Source organism: Berghia stephanieae, chromosome 7, assembly GCF_034508935.2.
Source record: "Berghia stephanieae isolate SIO BIC M18660-M18661 chromosome 7, UCSD_Bste_1.3, whole genome shotgun sequence".
Lineage (NCBI taxonomy): Eukaryota > Metazoa > Mollusca > Gastropoda > Nudibranchia > Aeolidiidae > Berghia > Berghia stephanieae.
Window position 1 is genome coordinate 4,680,501 of NC_088366.1, and position 6,066 is coordinate 4,686,566.

Here is a 6,066-nt window from a genome sequence, read left to right on the forward strand (position 1 = left end):
GAGAAGGAAGAAGGAGAGTTAGAAAAAGGAGGGGAAGAACAGGGTGGTTAAAACATGACTTTTTGTGGGCAAAATTTGGGTGGTCAATGAGTATGTTGTAGATACTGTGGATGGTGGTAATGATAATAATAATAATAATAATAATAATAATAATAATAATAATAATAATAATAATAATAATAATAATAATAATAATAATAATAATAATAATAATAATAACAATAATAATAATAATAATAACAACAATGATAATAATAATAATAATAATAATAATAATAATAATAATAATAATAATAATAATGATAATAATAATAATAATAATAATAATAATAATAATTAATAATAATAATAATAATAATAATAACAATAATAATAATAATAATAATAATAATAATAATAATAATAATAATAATAATAATAATAATAATAATAATAACAATAGTAATGATGATAATATTAATAATAGTGATAATAATGATAATAATAATAATAATAATAATAATAATAATAATAATAATAATAATAATAATAATAATAATATAATAATAATAATAATAATAATAATAATAACAATAGTAGTAATGATAATATTAATAATAGTGATAATAATGATATAATAATAATAATAATAATAATAATAATAATAATAATAATAATAATAATAATAATAATAATAATAATAATAATAATAATAATAATAATAATAATAACAATGATATGGCGTTGTTGTTGTTGTTGTTGTTGTTTTGTTGTTGTTGTTGTTGTTGTTAATGTTGTTGTTGTTGTTGTTGTTGTTGTTACTGTTGTTGTTGGTAGTAGTGGTGGTGATTGTAATGGTGTGATGGTTGTTGAGGTTGTGGTTTCTCCTGGTTTTAGTGACATGATGTCAACGGCTGTGATAAAATCGTCGCTATTCAAATTATGATAATGATGATGATGATGATGATGATGATGGATGATGATGATGATGATGACGATGACGATGATGGTGATGATAATGACGATGACAATGATAGTGATAATAATAAAGATGCATTCATCATCATCATCATCATCATCATTATCATCATCATCATCATTATCATCATCATCCGGGCGTCAGCAGCAGTACATCGCCGCAAACTGTCCTAGATTGAGGTGGCTTGCTCAAGGTCACACAGTGCAACGGGTATTCGAATACGATACCTTTCGGGTATGAAGCAAAGATCGTACATCTGGACCACGTTGACCCACTTTATTTATTCATTGAAGTGTAGTCCCAGGTTGAACCTCCAACCCAACTCTGGTGTCACTTGGCCCAGTTCAGCTCAAAAACGTGTTACAAATTCAAGCGATTCAAGCGTAATCTGTGACCGATTGAGTGAGAATGTCTGAAAAAAAAAAAAAAACGATTTACAGTAAATGTCTCATTCGACTCAGGTGACGATGAGTGCTCAACAGTAGTAAGTGATGATTTATGTAAGACGAACTTGTAAAAAAGAGGACGTCAAATTGGAAACAACTTGTATGGATGGATTCGAGTTTTTTTCTACATTGTTGGGGGGATTGGGGGGGGGGGGAGGTGTCAAATGGAACATAATAGATCATAATGAGCATTTTTACAGCGTGAAAAGGACATTAGCAATATCTTGTTACTCGTTTGATAAGACGCTAGTCTGTCGCAAAGTACTTTCCGTCAGATCTAACAGACCTAGCTACCCAATTACTGCTGGGTGAACAGAAGGGCCTGAGAATATTCTTGACTGCAGCCGGGGGGGGGGGGTTCGATCTCGGTCCCTTTTCGTGTGAAGCGAGTGCTCTACCAACTGAGCTATCGGGACCCTCTGAAGGACAATTATCGGCATTACACATTTGTTGAAACGCGCTAAATATGCGGCTATGTGGTCTAGTGGTATGACACTCGCTTTCGGATCAGAAGGTCGGGGGTTCGAGCCTCGCGTTCGGCATATAGTTGGGTCCTTGGAGAAGGCCCTTTACTCACATTCTCTCACCGTACTCAAGTGTAAAACGAGTACCTGGCCGTTAACAGCGTTGTCTTTGTCCAAACAAAAATTTGTAATATCGCCTAACAGGTGTCATGTCCCGTTCTAAATGTTACGTGTTGCTGTTGGCCAGGGGCCCCTTGTAAAGCGCTTGGAGCGCGTTTAGTGGATATTGCGCTATATAAAAGCTCAAGTTTAAATAATTCCACATGAATGCAAAACTGTCACCTTGAAATTTCAAATAAATCGTACTTTGTAAGAGAGAAAAAGTAGTGCGTGGCGGTCCCAGGCAAGCTTAAGGACCACGGTTCTACAGTTCCTGGGAAATGAGAACCGCAAGGACCGGTTCCGGTTCCTAGAACCGGTCCTTTTTCGACATTGAACTCAGAAAAAGTCACTTTAAAATGCTTTACAAATAGATAATGTGTACCCTCTTTCTTCAAGGACTCAATCTTGCGCAACCCAGAGTGGGACTCGAACGAAAAACCTTCCAGTTAGATGGGGAACACCATACTATAAAGCCACCAAAAAAAAAAAGAGAAAAAGTAAAACGTTTGACATCCAGAACCGGAAATAGGAAACGTAAATTAAATGTCATTTTCTTTTCTAAAGCACAACAAAACAAAACGAAACTAAAAAAAAAAATTAAATAGAAAAATATGAGTCGTTTATTGAGGAATCGCTAGAGGCATTCCTCTTCTTCTGCTTGTTTCTCTTTATTTATTTAGATAATCAATCTCCCCTCCCTCCCTCCCCCTTTTTTATTCTAAAATATTCCTTTTCTTTTTCTTCTTCTTCTTCTTCTTTTTTAGCCCGTGGCCTTTCCTGTCAAGAGGGATCAACAATCAATTTCAAATGGAGTCACAGTGGGGTGAGTAACAATAGCCGTCCTCCACTCCAGACTTTCCTACAATGACAAAAATACATTTTACAAAAAGTTTTGGCCAGAAAACTCGTCCTTGGAATGTCGATAGATTAAAATGATACTCCGCATGTCAAAAACTCTCAAAACTTGGAAAGTCAATGAAATTTTCCAAGAAGTCCCAGGTTTGAGAGTTTTCAACAAGATGAGGGTCATTTAAATAGATCGAGTTCAAATGAAGGACGAGTTTTCTGGTCAAAATTTTTTAAAAACCTGTTTTATTTTTTCAGATTGCGAGAGAGAAGTGCCTCCACCCTTTAGTAAGTATCAAACAAATAACTCCTAATATGCGGTGATTTGTGGGTAAAATGTCATTTCACGCATGCGTGCTGATGTGTTTTGCCAAGCATGTCTTGTCGCCGAGACAGGAGGGTCTTCTTGATTTACGTCGTCATTCTTGTCTCCTCACAGCTCATCGACAACACACAATGGCTTGTGTCCAAGGCTAACACATATGTGTGTGTGTGTGTGTGTTCCCCTGGTTGTATCTGTCGCAAGCCATCAACAACACACAATGGTTTATATCTGTCGGTTTGTATATGTATGGCTGGCTGGATTCCATCCTAGATCTTGACTTACTCTTAAAAGAAACAAATTGTTTTTAATATTTTGGCAAGGAAACATTCTTCAAATTTTATCGATGGATTAAAATAACCATCATCTTGTTTTTAAAAATCATACCAAAAAAAAAAAAAACAATCTCTCAATTATGATACTTCACTGATTTATTTTTCTTCAGAATGCACGTAAAAGAGGGCACTTTAAAAATTGAAATTTTGAAGCCGTTTTCCTCAAAACCACATTTCTGCAGATAGTGTTCTTCAACGGACAAATTATAACCCAGCCATTTTAAAACTCTTTTCTTTTAATAAAATAAACGTCAAAAATGTAGAGACTTATTATCTTCTCTATCACACCACAGCACAACAACAACGCGCTTCTCATAATTAACGACACGTAGACCGTTTCCCTAGAGCGTCCCGTATATTGTTCTTGGATGCGACCATCAAAAAGTATACTTGTCTACACGACAGTCCCAACGTTCTTTGAGCGTTTGCAGACTTTGATACGACATGTCCTCTTTCAAGATGAAGTAATGGCAGTTCCAACATTGTTGAGATGTCTCGTTCTACACGTTACGTGTTGCTGTTGTTCAGCGACCGTTTGTTAAGCGCTATGAGCACATTTAGTGGATATTGTGCTATATAAAAGCTCAATTTTTATTTTTAATATTTAAAAAATTGATGGTAACATACATGAAAGAGAAAAAGAACGAGAAAAAAAATAATAAACGGAATCAAGAGAAAAAGGTGGTATTACTAATAATAGTAGGGAAAATAGTATACCTGAAATATTTAAAAATGACTCCCTTCTACCACTACACCATCAGATACCCGGTGACTTGGCAGTCCATCAAACAAGATGTCACATGTCAAGAGGAATCTGTCCAAAGTGAGCAAATTGGGGGTTGATAATCTCGCCTAAGGAAAAAAAATGAAAGTGTCCGAAGCGGAGCTCTAAACCGGGACTTTTCGGGTCAAAGTGCAATGCCATAACCACTCGGCCACTTCGCCCGCCTACTAGTAATAACCAACGCAGCTAACGGCCAGGTACTAATTTTAACCCTAGTACGGTGAGAGAATGTGAGTAAGTAGCCTTTTCCAAGAATTCAAATTTGCACCACCTAGAACGGGACTCGAACCAGGGAACTCCGGGTTCGAATTAAAGGGCGAGTGTCTTACCTCTAGACCACGGAGCCGCACGAACGAAGTTAGATTCTGGTCAAAATGGAATAAGAAGAAGTTTTGTGAAAGCAAGCAAGACCCATCCAAGTTCTGTGTGTTATTTGGCTATGCAATGATGTCTTGTCTTCACGTGTTAAGTCTGCCATTCTGTGCTTGGGTGAGTCCGGATACTGACACAGATAACTGGCCATCTCTAACAACAACAACAACAAAAAACAACAATAACATCATCAACATCATCATCATCACAAAACCTGGCTTAGCTTTATCGAGAAACGGATCTCATCACCCCTGCCTTGAACCAATCCACGATTGTAATCTGGAAAAACACTTATTTAAACATTTGGCCAGAAAATGCGATCGTTCAAATTTTATCGATCTATTTAAATAAACTAATCTTGGCAAAAAAAAACAAACAAACTCTTGGACTTCGCATAGGCTTTGAATAACAGAGGCTTAGACGAGCCGAATGTGCGTTATAACGAATTAATCCGACGATCATTCTTAGTTTGATATAACCAAAGTACAGTAGATTACAATTAAATGTTTTTCTACATTTCGCACTCAATGCAACACGCGCCAAACACGAGCCGTCCAACTTTTCATTGTCCTGATTCCTAAATACCACACTCAAGGTTTTCCCTATCATAACAATAATTATTGCAAAACCCTTTACATTCTTTTAAAAGAGAGAATAAAGAGGTAACTAATGTACACACCATTGTTTGGGGGCGAAGTGGCCGAGTGGTTAAGGCATTGCCCTGTGGCCAGGAAGGTTGCATTCCACAGCTTCAAGCAGCAAAAAGCGTCCAACAGAAAATATTATAGTTGCGCTTACGGTGACATCTTCTATCTTATATTTTATCGTAGGGCGACAGAAAGCTTTGAGATCGATAGAAAGAGGTAGAAAGCTGGTTGAAGACAGATTCCCAAGTCACTGGCCATCCCTACTAATTGAAATACTACAATCAGTTAACTGTCGTACTCTGAAAAAAACGCATATAAAAATTTGGCCAGAAAACTCGTTATTCAAATATCGATCGATTTAAATGACCCTCATCTTGGCAAAAAAAAACAAACAAAAAAAACTAAACAAAAAACAAAACAAAACAAAACAAACAAACAAAAAAAAAAAACACTCTCAAACCTGATACTTCGGCGCAAAGTAATCCTTGAAGTCTCAGGTTTGAGAGATGTTTTTCCAAGATGAGAGTCATTTAACGACAGCAACACTTAAAACATGTCAGACAAAACATGACGACTGTTGGGCTATAGCCTCCTTTTTTCATACAGAGATAACGCTTCTTACGGTCAGATAATCATTTTACACCTGAATACTCCGGACAGTGGGTAATATCTGTCATGGCAAAAATCTCTTGTGACAGTTTTTAATCCCGTTCATGATGGATAGATACCA